Raw genomic sequence first — 12602 nt, 5'->3', positions numbered from 1 at the left:
AGCAGCGACACTGTATAGCAAGGGAACTAACTATAGTCAATATATATATATATTCAATACCTATTATGGAAAATAATCTGAAAGGGAACATATATATATATGTACATATCTGAACTACCTTGTTGTAAACTAGAAACTTACACAACATTGTAAATCAATTACTTCCATTTAAAAAAAAAAAAAAAGCAATAGTTGGTTGAATTGGGAAAAAGCAGCTTTTTTGGGGGGAGAATCAAATTTTATCCCTTCCTCATACCATACCCCCAGATGAAATCCCAGTATATTAGTTTAAAAAAAAAAATCCAAAAACCTCTAGCGTTTTTGTAAAAAAACACTAGTTTAAAAAACAGAAAATCCAAAACAAATTAGTAAAAAAAATCCAAAACAGTAGAAAGTGAGTGAACACTTTCCGGGCAGGAAGCGAATGAAAGTGGTGATTGTAACAGAAGAAGGAGTTATTTAAACACAATATCGAAAACACCTGACACAAAATGTAAACGACAGTGGTTGAAATTATTTGCGAGAAACGAACAGTAGGCTTAATACCCAGCAAATACTTCTCTACACTGGTAAGGGCAAGAGTCATGGACAAACTGGGAAGCCAGCCGCAGGACGTGTTAGAAGAATGATAAGTGGCTGATTTCAAGGTTAATCAGAAAAAGGCACGTCAGCAAAACGGAACCATTTTTGCAGCTAATCACACTTTGATGGCATTCCACACTTTGATGGCATTCACAGAGGACTGGGTGAGATGGGGTGGCCACGGGTGGGACAGCCTGCTCCGGGGAAGCAGCGCTGATTGACAGCCCCAGCTGCCCGTGCCCTCATTGCCCTGAAGGGTCCCTAACCAAGGCTGGAGAGCCAGGAGGCTCCTGGAGCAGTTCACTCCTGCCTAAGTCTCGGAAACCTGCCTGCTAGAAACTTGGGCTGGGGATCCTCATCCCTGTCAGAAACGTTCTCAAAGTCGGAGGTCAGTCTAAGACGTCCTACCAAATCCTTTCCGCTCCTGCCTGCCCAGGTGTCAGACCCAAGGGCTCCCCCCGCTGCCTGCTCCCCCAACCGTTTCCCCTTCATGGGCACCCTCCTCCCCAAATCCACCTGGGCGTGTGCATGTTTCTCAGACACCACACTGGCAGACGAAGTGGCACAAGCACTTTTGCACACTGCCGATGGGCGTGTAAATGAGCACTTCTTAGAAGCTTCTGAGCAATGGACTTGGGATACTCCTTCATTCAAGAGGCCACTGTGTGGTCAGGTTTGGGGAGAGCCCTGACTGGGAAAATACGATCTTAGCCACGCAGACTGAGAAGCTACGTTGACAGCACAATATCAGCTTGATAAATCATCACCTATAACAGAGACATACAGAAGAAAAAAGACAGCTAATCCACCCAGATGTACAGGGTGACTATGTTTGAGGACAGAATGATGATTTTTTTTTTTCCCCGTTATACTCTTCTGCCTTTTTCATATTTTCTGCCAAAAGTATAAAATTTTTTGTAACCAGAAGATGTTGCTTTAAGAAAAAAAAAATTCAAAGTTAAGCCAAAACAAGAGGGCTCAGTAGATCCGGAGCTTGGCGTTATATCTGGAAACCACCATGAAAGGCAAGAGGACCCCTGCCCAGGCCGGATGCAAAGGGTGATGATGCTGAGACGGGCCACAGGGAGGAAATGACATGTGCAGAGCAGGATCTGAACCCCCAGAAGGAATGAGGGCTTATGAAAATACTGTGGAATAGGGATAGAAAATAGTGAGGGAGAGGTCTAAGCCAGACCAGCAAAGAGTCTTCAAGGGCTACGCCAACGAGCCCATGGAAACGGCAGAAGGCTGTGGGCAGGGCCAGTGGACTAAGGCTCCTTTCTCTTTAAATTTCCTCGAAATCCCCCAGTTGAACTGTCCACCCGGAGAAAGTGATGATGGCCCTCAAGAGCCAGAAGGAGAGCGAGTTTCGATGGTCGCGTGTGCTCCTACCTGACTCAAGGGCGGCCACCGAGAGACTGCGCCCGCAGCCCCGGGAGCAGATGGAAACAGGGCGGAGCGGAGCCCCTTCCAATCCAGGGACTCTAGGCTTCCCTGGAAGAAGCTATTTCTTGGGATTGTTTTAGTTTTCTCTCGTTCATTCTGTCTTTCAGATTTGAAAGGGGATGTTTGGAAAAGACTTTGGGAGGGCAGAGTACATGGTGGTAACGCATTCTAAGTACACAACTCTGAACATCCTCAAGTTGAAGGATGCAGGCTTGTCGTTGCATTCTGGGGTGTAGAGAAACCCCAGCAACCACTGTGAAGGTGGGAGATCATGATAAACAGAGCCAGGAGAGGTGCTAATCTCTGGAAGGGCTCTTGCCGGAGCAAGCACGCTTCACATGGACAAGCCCTGCCCCAGTCGGGCTCCCTGAACCAAGCCCAAGGAGGACATCTGATCAGAAGGGGGCCACTCCCCGTCCCCCGCCTCCTTGTACACACTGGTTCTGCAGAGACCTCTTCCAGCTCAAAAACCACGAGCAAACGAAAAAGAAGGGAAATGGGAAGAGAAAACAAATTCCCAGCCCCGACCTTGAAGGCTTGGAGGAAGAACACAGTTGTGGGAATGACCTAAGCAGTATTTCTTAGCCCTGGTTTATAGCCTGTGGCTTGGGGAAAATTATGACCACGGCTCTTCTAAAGATGCTGCAGCTTGGAAAAATAACAGCAAAGCCCTGCTTCCCGCAGGAATGCCTATGCTCAGGGACCCTCCCTTGCCACCGGTTAGCCCCTTCTCATTTTCTTTTTTGACTCTTAGGACCCTTGAGGACCACCTCTGTCCTCTCTCTCCCTTGCTTTTTCTTTTTCACTCCTGTATCCTGTAACGAGCCACACAGGTCAACACTTGGACTTCAACCAAGAGCTCCCATTCTGGAAGACTCCCTCTGCCCCAGGATTGTTGCCGCCCCCAGCCCCTTCACTGGGTCTCCCTGGGCCACTGTGGGGCTGACCCACCAGGAAGAGAGCCCCAGTGGCCTCGAAGACTGTCTTTTCCAATCTCCTTCCACCTGGAGGAGGTGGGGGGCGGGGGGTGCTCAACAGGGAGGGAGGGGTGGAGGGCCACGCCCTGTGGGAAAGACCCTGGGAGAAGGGGCTTCTCTTCCAGTCTGCGCATGTCAGAAATTCAAAGGGATTCCCGGGATGAAGGAAAGTCCCAGGACATGTAATTTACACTGTCATAGCTAACTGCTGCAGAACGTCTTTTCATTAAATTCCCAAAGGGCGGCCCCTCCTTCTCAGGTAGTCTTGGCAAGGCCTGCCCCAAGAAGGGGTGGAGACGCAAGACTCATGGTGGTCCCCCAGACCCAGACAGGACCTTAGACACTCCAGGGACAGGGCAGGTATGTCACATGGAGGCCCAGAAGCCGATAAGAAAGTCCACCCCTTCTTTTGGAAGCTTTTCTTCTTCCCCTCTCTCACTCTGGGCTTCCCTCTCACTCTGCATAACTCTAGGAGTAAGCAGGATCAACTGAGATACTCTGGGAGAGTAGTTCTGATTTTTTTTTTTTTTTAAACCAGGACTACTGCAAAAGCAATAACCTCTTACATGGGCTCCCGTAAGAAACACCCGTTGGTGCACCTAAAGATGAAACAGAAGTTTCACCGAACAAGACTTAGCCTACGTGCAGTTCACTCTGTTTTCTATGGTTATTTCACATTGTCCGGACCTACTGAATTATTTCACAGCACACTTCTCGGGTGGCAGTTGGCAGTTTAAGAAGTGCTGCCCTCGGAGATGGGTGTTATTTATCCCGTGCACCCCTGGCAGCCTCGGCATAGGTGTCAGAAAGGACCAGGGCTAAAAGGGATTGGTGCTGGGGCTGCCCTCCTTCCCTGGTCCCCAGGGTGTGCCACAGGGAACGCTTGGGGCCCTGGCAGAGCTGCCAGGCGAGGTGGGTGAGACGCTGGAAATTTTGCTCCTGGAATCTGGACCGTAGAAAAGGCACGGGATGAGCTGCCTCGGTAGACAGCGCGCTGTACAGATGTCGTTCCAGAATCTCGTGTTTCTCCAACACTCACCCCTGCATACTTCCTGTCACTTTTTATGTTGAGGAGGCAAAAATCTCAAGGCCCCCAGGTTGGGCAGTGGGTGGAGGGCCAGGCCCTGTGGGAAAGACCCCGGGAGAAGGGGAAATTTCCAAGGGACACCCCCTGCTCGGAGGCACAGCCCACATGCGCATCCCAGGCCAGTGTGCCCAGCAGAAGCACCCTTTCTATTTCCTGCTGAAGAAATACTGTTCATCCCAGGAGAGAGTCACCCAGGGAGTCCTGGGCTCCCAGACCCTGACTCTCAAATAAAACTGAGCTTGTCACCCACTTCTAAGTGAATGGAATTTAGGGATACCTGGACGCCTTTAAATTCCAGCTTGAGGAGAGTGAGACCCTGACACCCTTGCACTTTAGACACAGGAAACAAGTGGTGCCCCCTCCCTGTGGCACCCTCTCCTCTCTCGGGGCAAGGAACGTTGTCTGAGTGGTCCCTGTGGGGATTAAGCAGAAAGGGTGGGTGAAAGTCCTTCCCCAGCAAAGACCCCTCTTCTGGCTGCAGCCCTTTCTCATCACCCTGGCTTGGCCTCACCCCACTCCCCACCATCTCTAGGAATCTGTCGTCCTGCCCATTGAGCTGAGTGTTTCTGGTAACATCCCTCAGGTGGCCAGCACCCTGACATCACCCCAACAGCTCCAAGCCCCGGAGTGCTTGCTGCACGCCAGGGTCCAACCCCACCAGAGCTGAGTTCGCTGAGCGAAGTCGGGAGCCCATCCTTTTTGTCCTCCCCTCTTGCTGAGTCTCCTCTTTGGCTCCTGGACACCTGGGACCAGCCTAGTTAGAGGGATTTTTGTCAGACGCCTGCCATCCAAGAACTGAATTCATTTACGTCTCCAACTTAAGTCACTGTTAGACTCTCCCCCATTACATCTCCAACTCAAGTCACTGTTAGACTCTCCCCCAAGTTCTTAACAACCACCATCGCTCCAAGCATCTACAGAATGCTCATCACACCACACTCAAGCCCCAGGAAACCTCCAAAGACGAGACAGATTTTCCCAGCACTCAAGGAGTTTACAATGTCACTTGGAAGACATGGTGAGCATTGAAACCATGGACATGACAGTCCAAGCAATACAAGAAGCTGCCCACAAGTGCCCAAGATGAGGACCGAGGCAGTGAGAGTTGAGCAGGATGCCTCTGCAACTCCGGGTTCGAAGGCAGTGGTAGAAATGTGCAAGTCCAAGAATAATCAGAGACCTCTTCCCGCCGAGGCCAGAGCTGGAGGATTTGCGTAAGAAAGTTAATGGAATGGGGGGCTGGGGTGTAGGCAGAAGGAACATGAAGACATGGGGTCAGCCAAGCTAAAGGCCTCTTCATGAGGCAGGCAGTCAGGATGCACGTTGCCTTCCCCAACCCAGCCCCAGCATCACAGAAAATAGTAGCCATCCATACAGAAGCAGGAGTGACAGTTCAAGCCTCTGCCATTTCCAGGGGTCCTGTGACATCATCAGTGACCTAGCACATTTCTAGGGACCCGATGATAACCAAGGCATGGGGACTGCGCCATCCCAGTCTCCCAGGACCACAAAGAATGGGCTTCCCCGTGCAAGCAGCCTCTCTGGATTTATTTTCTCCCTCCTGTGTGTCACTATGTCAAGTGACAAAAAAAAAAAAAAAATGCATGTGAAAGATGAGACCCCTCCTGATTTTCTTCCCAGAGTCTTGTGCTTACTGTGGCCCTTGGAGCCTTTGATGAGAAAGTCCACATAGGCATGAAACTGGGAGCACAGGGCACCTCCAGCAGCAAGATTAGTGCTCGTAGTGGGCTGGTCATTGGACAAGGAGACACAAGATCTCTTGTGAACCCCAAATCCGGCCCCTGCTTCCAGGGTTGCTATGTATATACGGCTCACCAGTCACTGCTGCTGCTGCTGCTGCTAAGTCGCTTCAGTCGTGTCCGACTCTGTGCGACCCCATAGACGGCAGCCCAGCAGGCTCCCCCGCCCACTACTACTCCGTTTCCCAGTCATGATGTTAGGTGGCACCGGGGGTTGGGGGAGGGTGGCCACATTCTCTGCAAAGTAGTCGGACGGGGGGTGTCCCTCCTCCAGGCAGCTATGACCCCTCCACATTTCCCTCCTCACGTGCCTGGAGGGGTGCTGACTGTGGTGCCAACCTGGGAAGCCACCTTTCAGATATGGCAGAGCCACCATCGGCCTGGGTGCCTCAGGGACTCTCTAGAGCACAGTGCTTGCTCCCCGCTCCCCCGGGTCAACCATGTGGAGCTCCTGCACTGGACTAGTATGCAAGAAAGAAAGAAACGTCTTTCGTGTTGGAGCCCTCATATTTTGGGTCTATTTGTTATAGCAGTTTGGCCTACCCTAACATAACCTCAAAGTTAACCTGAGGTTAACCTGAGGTTAACCTTAACCTGAGTCTTCCTTTACCAGTCTGCTAAGTGACTAGACACCTGATTCCTTACAAATAAGCAGGGGTGTTGGCAGCCTAGGGGCAGAGGCAACTGGGCGGTGATTGAAATGAAGGGTTACACATTCATACACTCTCTCCCGCACCTCTGGGAGGTGTCAGCCTCCGCTCCCTGCACCTCTGTTTAAAGGCAGGTCTGGAAGTCCGTTCTCAAAAGAGGCCTCTCATCAGGGGGTTGTTTTTCATTTCCGCAACCATCTCCCTGAGAGCTTCCCCAGCTCCCGGGAAGGGGCCTGAGTACAGAAGGGAGGAAGCCGCCGCCCTGGCCCCCAGCGCGGCTGCCATATCAGAGATAAGTATCAACAGTTTATTGGAGGACTCCGCCCTTTCCTTCTGCTTGACCCAGCTGCGTCCCAGCTCAGGGCACACACCTTGTTTGATTCTGACTGAAGCCGTTAACAGGAGTGTGCTGAGTTTTGGGGGGTGCAGGGGCTGCAGGGGCCAGAAGCAGGCATTCAGAATGCTCAGCCGGTCCTGACATTGTGGCCCACATGTGTGTTTCCAGGGGCCCTCGGAAACAACAGTCCCCTTTACTGGGCTCTAAAAAAGCAATCAAATGGCGAGACCCAGCCAATTCCCGCCAGGCCGCTTCTGTTGGCCCTGGAACACACTGACATGGCCTGACAGGACACATATAAAAGAGAGAAACCAAGAAATTCTACAAGGATGGGCTGGTGTGTTTGCTCTCCACGCTTAGAACGCTCCTTTGGAGGAGAATTGTGTCTTAGGAAGAAAATTGCTGTTCTCAGCCCAGCATCATCCTCAAGCAGTAGGGAAGCAAACAGTGGTCCCCCAGGCTGGGAGAGACGCTCACCCTGGGACAGCTGTTAAGACGCCCTCTAGGATGTTTCCAGAGTTCATACTTTTAAAGCAACACAGTTTGTAAAAGCATGTGTCGGCATGCCATGGAACCTGATAGGATAGCCCCTCCCCGGGCCCCGTTAAAATATCCCCCAAAATATGCCCACACCTGGGGCGACCGGGGGACCCCAGGGACCCTGCCTAACCACTTCATTTACTCACAGAGGCAGATGCAGAAGACACACCAACAGCCCTCTTATCAAGAGAAGGACTGCTTGCCTCGAGGAAGGCATGGAACCCCCCTGGCCTCACCCGTCCGCCCCCGACTCTGGGACTTGGCAGTTTCACGAGACCCGAGGGGGCTCCCCTGTCCTCCCAGGAAGCTGTCTCCTGACGGGGGTGGGAGATGGGGGTGCAGGGTGGGGGGTGGATGGAGCACCTGCCCTGCCCGCATCAGAGTCTCCCACGGCACTTCAGACAGAAGGGCCACCCGAGGGCCCACATCCAGATTTAGCAGGTGACAAGGCCCCTTACCTGCCCCTGGGGGGTGGGCTGCTCTGTGAGTGGACAGCATCTCGGTATCTCACGGCGTCGAGCGCCCCTAGGGGCCAGATTGTGCCAGCTTAGACTTATAGTGGAGGACTTCTCCTTCTCACAGGACAGGACTGGGGGAGGAGAAATGGTTATCAGGGGGCTGGGAGGGCCCTGGTGACGGTTTCTGAGAACTCTCTGTGGCTCAGCCTGCCACCCCCACCCCCACCCCCATGCCCCAGCCTTGCTGAAGTCTTGGCCAAGTCTACAGAAGAGACCAAGAAATGTCTGGTGGGACTGGTCTGACTGGGGACAATGGGGAAGGAGCTGTGTTTCACGTTTGCTTCCTCAAGCTGATGTCTAAGGCCAAGGGACCGTGAGAAGCCCCTTTGCGGGACGTGGCAGGATAGCACAGGTGTGTTTTGGCCCTCCGTTGACCCCTGGCCGGGAGCGCAGGAGGCCACGGGACCCCGAGGGTTGCGGATGACTTGGATGGGCCGGAGGGGCCCAGCCAGCAGGCCACGCCCCCACCCTGCCGGTGACAGGCGGCCCATCCCATTCCTCAATCCATGTGACGTGACACAAGAGAGAATGAAAATGAACGCATCCAGAAGATACTTAGGGCTGGATCAAGTCCTTTCTTCAACTGCTGCCTTCTGAAGAAATCTAAACCCCAGCAGTGCCAGGATCTCAGGTCACAACACGCAGCTGAATGAATCTGTACTGAGTCTGGGCCGCCCAGGGAATATGCCACAGGCTGCATCTGACCAGTGCCCAGGCCACCCCCAAGGCCCCGGAGCCCTGCATTTTCCCCCGCTACTCCACTGAAAGCCTGCTGGTGCCAATGCTAAGCTCTGGTTTCCCTGAAACTTGCCCCTACTACCCTCCAGTCTAAACTTGTCAAAGGGGTCCACTCAGTCCCCAAAGGCTGGGAATAGAAGCTATAGAAAATGCATACACACTAAGCTGCGACAAATACAAGCCCTGGGGGAGCCATCCTTGATCCAGGACCAAGTCAGCCTCGTGGGGAGGGGAGGGCCGTGAAGCACAGAGAGAGGGAAGTCCAACTCCGAGGGTGAAAGATTTCTAAGGTGATACTCGAGCAGAAAAACGTGTCTGAGAATATGAAGTCTAGACGGGCAGGGCTGTTTCCCTCCGTTTTGTTGGCTGGTGTGACCCACCCGCCCCACCTCATGCTCACATTAGGGCTTGACGCATAGTAAGTGCTCAGTAAATATTTGTGAAATGAATGAATCAAGACCTGTGCAACCATGAGACTGAGGGGGGTCCCTCCCTGCCAGCCGAGCTGCCTAAGGAGGTTACCGGAAGGGCTGGCTGGCTCACTACCTAGGAGCATCCTTGTCCCTAGAGGCCACGGGAGGCCCAGAGGAGGCAGAAGGACCTCTGACCTGGCTTCACAAGCTCAGAAGCCTGGTTTTCTTTGGTATCCAAAACTGATCAACTCCAAGGCCAAACTAATCATTTAAAAAAAAAAAAAATCCTCCCAGGGGCCATTAGCATGGGCTGTAGGCACACCTCCCTAGTATCCGCACCCTCCTCTCCGAGGAGAGGTCTGTAAGCCCTTCCGACAACCCTGACTCCTCCCTCCTCCCGGGCTGTTTCCAGGACACACGTGGAATTGACAGAAGGGTGAGGAATCACGGAGTCAGGACAAGGTACGTTCACAGGAGTGTCCAATGAGGCTCAGGTGACCATCTGCAGCTTCTTGGCGTGCAAGCTGGTATAAACGCTGCAGGAAAAACAAAAGCAATGGTATAAAATGCACCAAAAGCTTTTGCCCTGAGGTCCCCCTTTTCAGGAATCTATCCTTTGAAATGATCAGAGAAGGCAATCGTCAGAGGCTCGTGCAAGGAGGTTTTTTGGAAGAAACCATGTAAAGGTCCTGGAATAGGAGAATATTCAGATAAAAGACAGTGCGTTCCTCAGGAGACCCCATCCATGTCCTTGGAAACATTGTTGAACTAAGGGGTGGCAGGAACCCCAAATGCAACCAACCCAAGCCTGTAGGGGATTTTGCAAATTGGCAGGAAGGGTGGGTTTTTGTGGAGAAGACTTACATTGCAGAGAGCGTGCAGCGTTTGACACAAAAGAGAAAATATTGCTGTCTTTAGCTTTTGTCCCCGTGTCTCCTCGGGCTCATCCCCAGCCTCCCGAGCACCTGGAGGTCATCTAGACCTTCTGGACTCAGTCTCCTCACTGCCTCTCTCTTCCTCCTTATTTGATATTAGTAATAAGAGAGGCGTAAATACAACATGTCCTCTGCCAAATAAGCGACCGTTGGCACAGAAGTGCATGAGACAAGGCAGAGGCACACCCTGGGTCAGAGACACACGCTGAGCATCGTAACGTAAATAGATAAATGGATGGGTAGAATACATATATGTGGGGAAATAATTGGAGTGAATTTGAACAAATGTAAATGTAATTTGATTTCCACTTGGGTCTCTCATAATATTGCCTAAGTTCAGGGCAAAAAAAAAAAAAACAGAATACCCTACCTAAAGGCTTAGGTGGGAGTCCCCTAAAAATCTGGGGGTGCCTTATATCTGCAGGCAATTTGATCCCTCCTCTCTGGCCCTCTGAGCCTGCAGGCCCACCCCGCATGCCTGACTCTTCTTCTTTCCTTCTGGTTGTTCCTATCCTGAAGTCCCTGAGAAAAATAAGGACTCAATAGCCAATGAATGAAGAGGCCAGTGTGAGAGGCTTCCCTGGGTGGCCCAGCGGCGGGACCCTGCATACCCTCCTGGGAAGGTGGGCAGGCCTCTGACCCTGACCTGAGGCTGTCCCTCTGAGTTCTTTCTGCCTCAAAGACCCAGGGCCCAACCATCTCCCTCTGCCCATCCCCCACCACGGCTCTGCAGGACACTCTCCTCCCAGGGTGGGCACCTCTGAAGCTGGCCAGGAGCCCCATGGCAGGGTGGCACTGAGAAAAGTAACTGAGGACTTCCGTTGGTGGAAATGGCCCATTAGGCCTTTGAAACTATCCCCTGGAGACACTTAAAAAAAAAAAAAAGCAAAAGCTAGAATATTATAAAATGGACAATCTTCTTAAAGGCATCAAAGAGATATCAAGATAGCTGGGAATTACTGGGCAGAGTCATAGAGAAGAGAACCCAGAACAGTAAACCCAGCTCTCGAAGCTGCTTTTGCCTTGAGGGCACTGGTGGATCCAGACAAATCTGCTCAGAAACCGAGCTGTGCGGCCAGTGGGTTTGTAGACAAAAGGGAGCCCAGCGAGCCCTCCCTCACCTCCTTTAACCCTGACCCCAAGGAAGGGCTACCCTCTGAGTGCATGGGGAACCAGAATGAGCCAGCCCTCCACGCACTTGCAGCTCAGCTTCCTGTCATCGAGTTGGTTCGGGCACCTCTGACTATGAACTTGGATTATGGTGGTCCCGTCTGTCACGGCCAGCAGGTACATGCCCGCAGCAGAGAAGAGTCTTCTCCAGAAGACAGCATCAACCTAAGCCTCCAACTTTTCCTACAAAGAGAGAGCCATCCTGGAACTCCTTCCCCACCAGGAAATCCTGGTGGGTCCCGCTGCCTAGAGACTCGAGGGAGTCACCTGTCAGGGATGCTGAAAAGTCTGAGCCTGGGGGCAGACCCAAACCTGAAGCCCTCCACTCACCGTGCCCTTTTCTGGGATGAAACTGGATCTAGATGCCTTGCAGGTTCTCTAGGAAATCAGCTGGATAATTCCTGGAGGGCTCATCCTGCCCGAGTGACAGTTGAAAGAATCCAGATTGGAACCATCGGCACCCATCCCCTCTTCTCCCACATTTCTCTTTGCAAGGAGTCATGAGGCTCTCTCAGGAGCAGGGTAGCCCTGCTCTTGGAGAGAGGATGTCTGATGCTGGGAAATCAGGCTCTTTGGCAGCAAAGTAGTCCCCATGATGGTCTCTGGACACAGCCCACCTCGTAGCCATTCCTCCTGAGCCTCCCTCTGGATCATCCATCCTCCAACCAGAGTCCCCTTCTGTCCCTTCAAGTTCCATTCAGGGGCTGGCTGACCACCACCTGTGCACCATCACCCCTTAGCGCTTTCAGCAGGATGGCAGGATTTTTACCTGTCTTTTGCTTAGCATAAATTTGATGGCAGCGGAAGTTGAGTCTGTCTTGTCCTCCTGGGTGTTCCCAGTTCCTAGAACCTGGCAGAATAGGGCGAATGAATGAAATCACAGCATCTCCCATGAGGCCCAGAGACTCAGGACGGCCAGTGATGTACCGACCGCAGTGACTACTGCAGTGATGTACTCCCCCCTTCATTTACAAATATTGGGGGCCCCTCCTCCTAGCTCTCCTGATGTACCTCTTCTTTCGTCTTCTCCTTTTGTATGAAACTTTACAGGTGACTGGATCGTGGCTGGGCTTGCAGAGTACTCTCAAAGTGAAATGCTGGTTGACACACCATCCTTCACTCTAAAGCTATTTCCAAGGTCACTGACCGCCAGATCCTCATACTACCGTCATTGTCACTATCAAAAGTGATCACTGCTCCCCCGACCAAGTGCCCAGACTTGGCACACACACACATACACACACAAAGCATTCCAGTCCACACCCACCCAGAAGCTAGAGCATCATAAGGGAGAGGCTGGCCAGTGAGCGCTGGCTGGCCTTGCGGTTATATCCACAAGTACGCAGGGGGCAACGTCAGAGTAACAGCCCCTTTTGAGACAAAGAGTGCTGTTTGCTTGGGGCAGAGGCAGCAAGGAAGGGTATGATCAAGACTCATGGAAGGAGGCGA

Source organism: Bos indicus, chromosome 21, assembly GCF_029378745.1.
Source record: "Bos indicus isolate NIAB-ARS_2022 breed Sahiwal x Tharparkar chromosome 21, NIAB-ARS_B.indTharparkar_mat_pri_1.0, whole genome shotgun sequence".
Lineage (NCBI taxonomy): Eukaryota > Metazoa > Chordata > Mammalia > Artiodactyla > Bovidae > Bos > Bos indicus.
Note: the sequence above shows the minus strand (reverse complement) of the source record.